This window comes from Crinia signifera, chromosome 2, assembly GCF_055691185.1.
Source record: "Crinia signifera chromosome 2, ASM5569118v1, whole genome shotgun sequence".
In the NCBI taxonomy this organism is placed as follows: domain Eukaryota; kingdom Metazoa; phylum Chordata; class Amphibia; order Anura; family Myobatrachidae; genus Crinia; species Crinia signifera.
Window position 1 is genome coordinate 194383599 of NC_139218.1, and position 11797 is coordinate 194395395.

Below are 11797 nucleotides of genomic sequence, written 5' to 3' on the forward strand. Positions count from 1 at the left end.
TGGGGGGGTTGTATAATGGCATATGGGATTTCTTGCCTCCTCAGCCATTACACAAAGGCTTTTAAATATTCAGGTCAACAGGAAGGTCACCACAGAGAACAGATACACGGTTTCCAATAAAGACAAGATAAAATAAATAAATAGTAGACTAATATATTGCAGCTCCAAACCAACTATAATAAAATTACAAACTTTAGTCAATGTAATAACAGTTGTATAATAACAATAATTTTAACAATAACAATGTAATTAGCAATATACCTACAAAACCGTTCCTCTGATATTCATACATTTTCTTTTTGTAACTAAATTAACTAGATTAATCTATACACAGGAGGTGTTTTGAGGGAATGTAATTGTTTTTTAACACGTCAGTAAGTAAACAGGTACAAAAGCTTGTCACCTGATCCGCAAAACAACTGCATAAAGCCATTACTTACAGAGCCCGAAAAACAACTGGTTCCCCGCTAGAGCGAGCCCAAGTTCAATAACTATAGCAAATGTTTGGTAACTCACATGTTTACTTGCGCTCAATCTCCCATCTAAAGTAAAGGGAGAGATTGTGGGGTGATATTTGAATGATCATTTTTATCTTGCATATCTCTTTACGGTCGGGTTTAGCAGTGCATAGGACCAAAACCCAACCAAACTAATGGATGCCGCATTTAAAGCCCAGTTTAAAGCCCGGTTTATTATCCCCAGCATGCGTACATGGGAAAGGACAGTAACAATTGAATCCCATCCATTATATCTGCCAACAGCAAGATTTTCTATGATCATAAACGGGAGTGGTATGGAACGGTTGTGGCATGGTAGAACAGGAACATGCTCTTGTTTTCCCACAAGTCTTTCTGGTGTCATGTACATACTTTAAATATGTAAAAGAGGGTTGGCAATTCAAGTTGTGAAACTACAGCCTTTTTTTATATGCTATTAAAACTTTTCATCCATATAATAATTTTGCTATCACCATCTTCCGCATTCACTTTCTATTGTCACATGTTCCAAGATGGCGGTTTGCAAAGTAGATGCATATCTTATACCTAAAACGTGATGTTTTGCTCCTAATAAATCTACAAATTAGAAACAGATGGCTGTTGCATTCTAATTTACTACTTTTTTCAAATAAGCTGGTAAGTGTATAAACAGATTTGGCTACATAATTACATATGTACATTTTTGCTCTTTTAGTATCAAAGCTGTTTACTGTATGGACTGTAGGGTTTTCTGCAAACTGATATCATAGGCTCTTAAATGGGGTTCAAAGCTATTTATCAAGCTTAGATGCCTAATATATAATTAGCATTAAGTGTTTATTCAAAGATGTCTCAAGCATTCCTAATTTGAGAGATATGCATGGTTAAAGAATTTTAATTGTGGAGGATATGGCCTTATATTATGACAAATCACTTCAATAAATAATCCAGTGGTAAGGTTACAATTTCTCCAAAAATCAATGGATGTCACAACACATCCATGCACTTGCTATTTAAAAATAAAAAACAGTATTTACTCTACTTCTTTTCCAAGCTTGCAACAACAAACTAGCAAAGCTTTAAAAAAAAAAAAAAAAAAAAAAAAATCTACTTCTTTAGCATCGCTGTCCCGATACCGGCAACCCACCAGCCGTCTATATTAAATCTGTATTGATGGCTGCCAGGTCAGCCTGTATGTGCACCTCTTGACACAATTACCTTATCTAATGCTGGGTACACATGGTGCAATATGATTGCTAGCGATATATTGCTAGCAATATTTTGCCAGCAACCACATTGCTCAGTGTCTTCTTTTCATCAGCGATGAAAAGGAGACACTGCTACTGTCACGGGGCGGGGGGAGCAGCAGTGGTTGCTGCTATCACACGGCGGGGGGGGGGGGAGACGGAGACCCGAACGGAGGAGGGAGCAGCAGCAGAAGGGAATCCTTCTGCCGCTGAACTCCGCTGACCTCCTGCTCAGCACAGGGGTAAGCATGCTCCTGCGACCAGCAACCATTAGGGAGTGCACACGGGAGCGCGCAGCTGGCAATTTATCGCCAGCAGCACTCCAAATCACTGGCAATATGGTCGCTCAGCAATTTCAGCCAATATCGCCCCCGTGTGTACACACCTTAACACTCGTGAAGACCTACACAATATGTATGGATCGCAATCAGGACAGCAAAAACAAAAAAAAAGGGACCATGTTACCAGGGATGTTACACACTTTTTTCCCCCCTATTTCGCTAAAGACTTTTGCATGTCAGCTCAACCAGCATTGACCCCCCCCCCCCTCTCAAATTTTTACGGGGAACAATTGTTGAGAGGATATCAAAACAACAGTTTCTGCTAAATATCTCTACAGTCTGACAATTAGTTTATTGAATATAGATTTTTCAATTTAATAACCAATTATGCCTTTTTTATCCAGTTTATTATGGGGCCTACACAAGAAGTGATGTGAGTAGATGAGCGTTCAGAACAATGCTAGATCTGTTGGATGAGTAGATGAGCGTTCTGAGCTATCTGTCAGAGCCAGGGTTCTCCGATGAGAACACTGGCCCCGACCAATTAATAACCAACGTGCAGCTTATTTAATGCCAGGCAAAATCACTGCACAACGCTATCACTATGGCCCCTACACACAATAATATAGGGGCATTTTCTTAATGATGTAGTTAAATTCAGTGGCATGGTTTAGAAAATGCTGTATATCGCTATGTGTGAGGGGTCCATTAGAAGTATCACGGGTGTTGATTAATGAATCAACACAAGATTCAGATCCCTGAAGAATCTTTTCCTCCAAATTCCAAAGCAAATCTTTTTTCTTCTCATTTAAAAAAAAAAAAGGAGTACCATGCTGTTTTTGTGTGGCAGTAATATATACCTTTGTTAAGCACCTACAATTAAATTGGAATATCTAATGCCGCATTTGCACCCATCCCAGTTTCAGGCTAAGGGGCACATTTACCAAATAATATTTGCAGCTAAATCCCCCATTTTTGGGGGTTATCCGCAAATATGAAGTATCACCTAAATGTATTAAAGGGGGACCGCAGCAGGAATCTATGATCCCTGCTGCAATCCCCCCTGCAGCGCCACCGGCCGCATCCCCCATAGGTTTCTATCAGGGATGCAAAGCTGCCCGATGTATCAACATCGGGCAGCCTGGCTTCGCACCCCTGGGCTATCGCCATTCTGGAAGGCTTATCGTGAAGTGAGAGGCCACCGGTTTGCTGAGCTGCAGGTTTGGCATTTTGGCTTTTTTTTTTTTTTTTGCGGAGGAGTGTGCAACCTTCAGTGACCAGACACCAAGAATAGATACCCAAACAGACTCACCACTTCCAGAACACTATCCTCATTTGTCTGTTCCTGTGTACCCAGTCCTGTCACCCTCAACTTGAAAATCATAATGGTGTTTGTAAATGGTTCCATGCTTCAGTCTGTTTTAAAAGTTGTTTTGTCAGAAAAAAATAGCAAAATCAAGTATTTCAAAAATACTAACAGCTGACTGTACACAGAGCTGTCGATTCTCTTTGTCCCTGGAATAGCAGTGAATAACCTATCAGCATCAAGGAAATGCATCATGGGATCCAGGAAATGCATTATGGATAAATACGAGAAGTTAGTATAATATATATTTATTTTTTAATATTTACACATTCAAAAAACAAACATGTAGAAGTACTTAAAAATAAATAAATCAAATGTGACCATTAAAAAAAAAAAAAAAAAAAACATGCATTTCACTATTAATTATAGCCCAATTAAAAATAAAAATGTTTAAGTGGCTAATTAGTAATTAGGGGTGCTGTAATAAGGGATACTTTTAAAAGTAAAATTAAAGAATTTTTAAACTTTATCACCTACTCAGAGTAGAAGTGAGATCAGATAGGATAACTGTTCGCCGATAAAATACTATTCTCTATGGAGAAAGCCGGAATCCAATTAAACAAAACCACAGAGAAAAGCTTGGTTATTTATTCATGATACCGGAACTCCGATAGTGGGTGAAATTATCTCGGGAACCGAGATTATATCGGAGAAAATGCTGTATTGGGCCAGATAGCATACCGGCCTATGAAGCAGAATTAGTGCAGTTTGATGATGACTGCAACCAACCAAAATCATAGGGCATGACCAATTGATTTCAGCTAGTCCTAGTCAACATAAGACATCCCAGTCAAATGTGTGTTTTTTTTGTGATAGGACAATACAAGTCTCATCACACAATGATTTTGATCTAGTTTGTTCTAAAAAGAAATAAAATATATAAATAAATAGACTAAAACAGTTTCAGTTAAGCCAAAGGCAGGTGAAATAAAATCCCTGATAAGACACGACATGTGCTGTTTTTTTCGGGGATAACAGAATAGTCCATGGCAAGACAATTATCTCTGATCAATGACCTGGGGTAACTGAACACCGGCCTTAGCTCATCCAAAGTTTAATTAGCAAAATTGCTTACAAAAAATCCTACTAAATGGGTGGCACAGTGGTTAAGGGGCAGATTTATTAAGATTGGAGAAGAGATAAACTGGAGATAAAGTGGAGAAAAGGTAAAAGGAGATAAAGCACCAGCCAATCAGCTGTGTTTGAAAAAGACAGTTGGGAGTTGATTGGCTGGTGCTTTATCTCCTTTTACCTTTTCTCCACTTTATCTCCAGTTTATCTCTTCTCCAAGCTTAATAAATCTGCCCCTAAAATTGTTACATAGTAATAGAGAGGGCCATTGCATAGTTAATCATTAATGGAATAAAACAATTGATGGTTAGACCCATTGATGGCTATGCCTGTTCTCACAATGGGTGGCTGGACAATTTCGGAAGAAATATGGGGTGGGCCTAAGCTTTGTTCCCCAAGCAGCAGATTAAAAATAAAAAACAGCCACTGTGAAGAGCCATGGGATCTTTGCCAACCATAGCAAGCCTGTGCAGAAGCATACTACCGACTGTGCCCATTGCCACCATAGCAAACTGTTGATAATTTATAGTCATCCCTCCCTCAAAGTGTGACCAGATACTACCAGCCCCTGTGTTTGTGATAGTCAGAGCCAGATTGAGAACTAAAAGTGGTCTCATGAGTGTGGCACCAAATCAAAGGTAGGTGTGGCCAACACAAAATAGGTGGGTTTACTACATCACCACATCTGTGTGGAAGCCATTGGTTTCAATATGCTTGGCAGTCAAGTGGTCCCAGACTTTTAAGCTGCTGTGACTAACCAAGATTTCAAATAATACCTTACCTCCCACAACTAAAGGTGTGTACACACGGCAGATGCTGCCGTGAGATGCGAGTCCCGACACGATCAGATCGTGTCGGGACTCGCATCTCACGGCATGCCAGAGGGGCACAATTTACATTATATAGTGCAGATCTGCACTATATAGTGTTGCCTGCCCTCTCTATCTGGCTGCTGATATGCGCTCACACTGGAGAGCGCATCGGGCTCGGAAGCCCTAAAAAAATCATGCGATTTGGCTTCCGATGTTCCCTATATCGGGAACATTTGAAGCCAAATCTAACTGTGTGTACACACTATAAGACTGAACATAGACCCAAAACCCTCATCAAGTAGACAAACTCATTACCGTAATCCCCTGAATATAACAAATATCCCCACCCTCCCCCAGTGACACCCCAGATATTGTTATATACCCAGATAGCAGCCGCTCCTGTCCCCATACCAGATGTCACAATGGATATAGATGAGCGCCCACCTTAGATGAGTATTTGAAGCATCAGCTACTCTGTGAACTGGCAAAGGACTTGCAGGTGGCCTCACAGGTACGTCGGCCTACTGGAAATCATCCCTGTAATGTCTATGGCCAACCCGCCTCTGGTAATAGTTCCCAACATAACCCCAAATTTACTGGTAATAAGTTAACTGGCTATTAAAATATTGTATTTAGAGAACATGGGATAAGATCTCATATGTTTAGGATGGATATGCCTGACTAAGCCACTTAAATGATGAGAGTTTAAAATGGGTATAGATGAAAAAAAAAAAAAAAAAAAAAGACACCATCCGTTGCCCCATCTGGTGGGGCTGCCGTAAGACATCTGATACCACCCCATGGAGATAGGTGCGCCCCCCCCCGGAGGCAGGTGGTACCTGGGTAGCGGGGATCTGTGCAGCGCTGGGGAGGCAGCGGGGTCCCCGAGCAGTCAGCGACGGGGTACCTGCGGGGGGATAAGAAATAGTAGCGCTACTAGTTCCCATCTGCCTGCCCTGCTACCCACCACCGCCGCAGCAGCAGCAGTGCCGATGTGGGAGCCCCTGATGTGTGGGGGCTCTGGGGTGACCGCCTCTGTCGCCCTGTGCTTAATCCGGCCCTGGGTCCACACCATACAGGGAGGCTGTAAACCACCCTTCCCCATGTTCCTGGTAAAAACTATCACAAGCACTGGACACCCCGCAGACTGGACACTACAAGCTGTGGAATCAGTTTGATGCATGGAGCCTGTCAGCGTTCCGTGGTCCAGTTCCAACTTACCCATTTAAAATTCATTGGAGGTCACTTCCACAGTGTGACAGGAACAGTGGAGCTGGGGCACCAGGGAAGAGCCAGATAAATGCAGCACTTCTAGAAGCTTAATTGACAGGGGCTGCGGTGATTTGACAACAGGTCACAGCAGTCCTTGTCAATGAAGCACTTCTAGAAGTCCTGCTTTTACCATTTTTTGTAATGTGCTTTTTTTAGCCCACCCATTACTCGTTAGTGGGAAGCACCACTGATCAGTGCCTCCCAATGTAAATGTTACAAATTACTAAAATAATATAATGAAAATATTTATGACACATAAATGTGTCATAGGTATATTCTTTGTATTATTTTAAGCAAAATTCCAGGGGGAAGCACTGCCTCCCCTGTCTGAACATCCCTAACCCAGGTCAGTATTTCGTAGACCGTGACACTGAAATTCCATCTACCCTGCTATCTGTACAGATGATGACTATAATAATAATGACACTTTCTGCATAACCAGCCCATACAAACTTTGCCAAGAACTTTGTATGGGATATCCAACAGTGACAGCGCTCCTTGTACACCGATCACCTGGTGTATAGACATTTAGCACATAGACAATCACTGCCCTACACCCAGCCAGGAGCACAGTATAGTTTCGTCGGTCTTACCCTCCCCCTGTAGCTCTCACATCACTGGACTGTGTACTGTAGTATCCGGTCAACCCCAGCACCGGGCATGGCATGACGCATCCATTCACCGTTCTCTTACGTCATCTTCCCGCGAATCCACCCCTCAACCAATCAGTAGCCACCTCCCCGCAAAGCAGTTTAAAGTGTCAGCAGCAATGGCGACGCCAGGAGAAGTCCATGTGCTCGACGGCAGCGTGGGAAACACACACACACAAAGAGGGAGGGAGCGAGCAGGCGGGCCCGATGGATGAGGAAGCCCTGTTATTGACAGTTGTTGGAGGGTGGGAAAGTGACATTCTGGTGCTTCTTACGTAGTTGTTTTATCTGTAGCATTTACATAACTGATTTTTGAGTTATATTAATAGTAATACACATTCTGTTTGATGTAAGTTACAAAATGTATTTAACCGATTTTGTAAATATTTTATTACTAGTATAAGTTTTGCTGAGCATTTGTAACTTATTATGTCTGCATATTTTATGTTTAACTCAATAACCAGGAGTGGATTGTAGGCAAGCAGGGTAACTGGGGTGATTGTCCAGAGACACCTGGTGCAACCGCAACACTGCTCTCAGGTTGATCATTGTGATTGTGAGGCTGATCATCGACTGTTGAATCTTAAATGTCATTAAGAAAACAGAGCTCTGCAAAGATTTTTTGGTACTTATGTATTATCTGGACTCCCATGTTAAATGCACCCCATTTTTTCATACCCCTACTATCCAACTACGCATGGAGTTGATTTTATATAGTGTGGCGAGCGCAGCGAGCCACCGTGCCCGAAGCGTGGTGAGCGCACGCGCTCTCATAAGAAAAACGGGAGTCCAGATATTACATAAGTACCGATTTTTTTTTATTTTTTTTTTATTCTCTCACTACTTCGCCTGGGCACTGTGTAGGGATGGCCATCAACCATCCATAATTATTTATGGCCGATGTAGTATAGTTTGGGCACCAGCTATGAGTTCCCAAGCTTAAACCATACTTGCCTACCTGACCCTCTCTGACACCAGTTAAGCCGCTGCCTCCGTGTTTTGATTGGCCCACAGACCAATCAGTCAAAGAAAATGGATGACTCAATATACTATCGATGGCATAGGCAATGATGGACATTCCTAGCATGGAGCCCATGTCGGGCATTGTGTACTGCTCCACCGCCCTTTGTTGGGGCAGAGGATGCGTACCCGCTCAGGGAGATACAGCGGTCTGAGCGGGTACGCATCCTCTGCCCCAACAAAGGGCGGTGGAGCAGTACAAAATGCCCGACATTGTATATTTGATTGATAACCGACATCCGTCCGCTATGCTGTAGTTGCAAACTTCAATTACCGTTATATCCACACTGATATACCCTGAATAAGGGAGATATTCTCTATCTCCTCTGATAAATCATCCAAACGGTTTAGGAGTGTGTGAAAATCAGTATCAAAGGATACAAGGCTGCAGCATATATATATATATATATATATATATATATATTTTGTAACGTCTGCCAAAACAAAATAAACTGATACACATATTGGGAAGAAAGTGTGGAGGGGAACCACAGTGCTAGGATCAAGTATGTTTTTTAACCACACTGTCCATGTCATTATATGTATCGTTTTTATGTCAATATTTCGCAACATTTTATTAAGAATTAAATAAAGGTTATATTTTACTTAATTTCTTTCTCATGTGCACCACACAGTGACACTCTTTTTTTCTTCCTCTCAATTGTCTTGCTCCGTGTCCGATGGTAGAACCCCCTGCAATAATTAACCTATAAGGAATTACATCAATTGAATAAACTAGTATATTCCTTGAAAGGGGTCTTTAAAAACTATGTAACAAGTGTAATCCCCTGTGCGACTGGCACTATCTCTGTTTCTGTGTGTCCCCAGCACGGGGCTTTGCCTATTGTTTATAGGCAAAGCCCTGCGATCTAGCAGGACAGTGTAGGCAATAGCGTTGCACGGGACCACACATCGCCATCGTTGCAAGTCATACACAAGGAGCGATCAGTGCTCCATTTGTAAGCAATCTACTCAGATCGCTTAGAAATGGGGCTGAAATCGCCCCAATATAGTAACAGGTAAAGCTGCTTTCCAGCAACTGGTTATTTTGTTTTCGTTTATCCTCCAAATGGCCTAGACTTTGCAAAGTGCATCCTTATTCTAGTTTTCAAAAGTAGGCAAAAATGCTTGGATACTGTGTATACAGGCTTTGTATAAAAATTAATGAGACCTATTTTTTTCTGACACAAATGTACATCGCAGCGCGCATGCTCCAGGCGGGTTTGAAGGAGGGGGAAGTCAGCTTTGTATCGAGGTTTTAGTGGACCCCTGTCCCTAGGCTCGGTTGATGCTTAAAAATGCAATATTCTATCGAACAGTGCTATGCCATTAAATTCTGTGTGGGACTCGGAAAATCGGCTATGGAGACAATGGGCCTTATTTAGATCTGAGCTCAGTACAAATTTGTTTGGAAAATGGGCAAAACCATGTGCACTGCAGGTGGAGCAGATGTAACCTGTGCAAAGAGAGTTAAATTTGGGTGAGGTGTGCTGAAACTGAAATCTAAATTGCAGTGTAAAAATAATGCAGCCAGTATTCACCCTGAACAGAAACAAAATAACTCACACAAATCTAACTCTCTCTATACATGTTTCTGTTTCATCTGCCCCACCTGCAGTGCACATGGTTTTGCCCATTTTCCAAAGAAATTTGTACTGAGCTCAGATCTGAATAAGGCCCAATGGCCATGATGCAGAAAATGCATTGCTGCCAATTGGAAGCTGCATCATTACAGTGCACCAAGCCACACCTGCTTCGTAGTCAACGACTACCTGGCCCTTTTTGTTTTTGGGAGGAGCAGTAGCAGGTGCAAAACTTCCCACCTGTCCTCTTAATCTCCTGCCTCTGCACCCCACCACAGAAGCAGAATACATCACCGCTCATTGGGAGTGTCTTAAATTCCACAAAATATGATTGTTCGCAACAGGAAACAAGCAGAACTATGCTCTATTCCGCTGTGATCAGAAGGATTTGCCATGTATTGTAAACAAATACCTGCTCCAAATTTTAAACTCAAGTATACGGGCACAGCAGAATCTGTTGACGGATGCCTGTAAATTTATGACAATGCCCTACAACTTCCTTCCGTTGTGTATATCTGTGCATCCGAATTTGTAAGGACTGAGACGCTCAGTTTTAGCGACCATGCACCATCAAAACTTGCACAAAGCAACATTGTAGGTGCAGTTTCTCTATCTGATCATGGCCTCCTTTGTCTGTGGCTGTGTCTAGGGACCTTATTCTAATTCAATCGGTCCCCCACGCGTTCGCATGAGGAGACCACTGTTTGGATTTCTACGCATGTGCAGATGCAGGGTGTGAGCGGGCACGGCGAACTACAGTGCGGCCGGTGGGCATGGGGCAGAGGGGGGCATAGCCCATGGGAACGCCCAGCATTATATGGGCGTTCCCATGAAAACTCTGGGTGTAATCGGCCGGTGACGTTGGTGCGTGGGGCGGGCAGCTGACATCAGCCGATGTCAGCTTCCCGCACAGAGCACTTGCAGATCAGAGACACCATAGAGATATCTCTGAACTACAACACTTTTGTGACCAATGGGGTCACCCAAGAGCGCTGGTTTTCCACAGAATTATAACGAAGGTGATGGCTTTTTTAGCCAAGCTGCAGCTCCTATTCAGAGGAATTGTGTGCCTCTTATAGATCAGGAAATGTAAGTTTGGTATCCAGCTAGAGGCTGGTACACCTAGGTGGCGCTGCTTAGCCAAAAATCAATTTAACCAGTCAAATGTCTGAATTAAATAACACAAATTTATTAAAAAAACATATTTCATCAATAGAATAAAAAGTATTCCTAGACAAACATAACATACAACACATAATATTATAGGCGAAGCTGGGTGCAGCTTTAAAAGTCTATATAGACAGGCTATTGTTGTGAAATGATTGTTCATTATATCACAGAGGCTTTTTGTACTTATAATTACCAGTCCACAGGGCCGTATATATTGGAATGGATCTTTGCAGGGTTAGCTGTGAGATCAGGCTGGACTTCCTCCCTTTATCTGAGCCGAGGTGAATTTGTAATCCTTTTGGATGGTCTACCTTTTTGCAAAGGGACCGGCTCCAGGTGGTGTCTGTCCAGTCAGTCAGATCTGCTACCTAGTGTAATGAGGGCTGTGTGCCAATGCAGCAGCGGCGCTGGGCTATTTCCGGGCTATCGCGGGGCTCCCAATATGCGTTTCTCCGCCTAATAGTGTGTCAGCGGCTTCATCAGCTGGGTGCCTCCATAGCGTCTGCCTCTGCTATTTAAGCGGTGTCCGTTCGCGCGTTTTTTCATTGCGAACTTCCGCATTAGCGTGTCAAGCCTCGTTTCCATCTCTCTTATTTATAGATTCCGGTGGCCATCTTTGATTCCGTGTCCAAGCCTCGTTTTGAGCTGCCAATCCGTTTTTGGTTGGCGGCCATTTTCTCCTTTTCACATATTATGTATCTCACGCCTCATTTTGCGTTTCAAGCCTCATCATGCGTTTCAAGCCTCGCTTTTAAACCAGGATTTTGCCAATCATAATACTTTATCCTCTGCCTCAATTTAACTCTTTATCAGCCTCATTTTCCGCTTTTATTGTTTATTTCAGCTTGC

The 11797-nt window shown here is 42.6% G+C and overlaps 1 protein-coding gene across 1 annotated transcript in view; it reads right to left on the reverse strand.

Moving 5' to 3' along the window:
- ZMYM4 (zinc finger MYM-type containing 4) overlaps positions 1 to 7259 on the reverse strand; it is a 119912-nt gene extending 112653 nt beyond the window's left edge. The window contains exon 1 of the mRNA XM_083173487.1: positions 7119 to 7259. The gene's annotated coding sequence lies outside the window, so the exon portion shown is untranslated. The remainder of the gene's footprint in view (positions 1 to 7118) is intronic.
- Positions 7260 to 11797: the final 4538 nt, after the last annotated feature.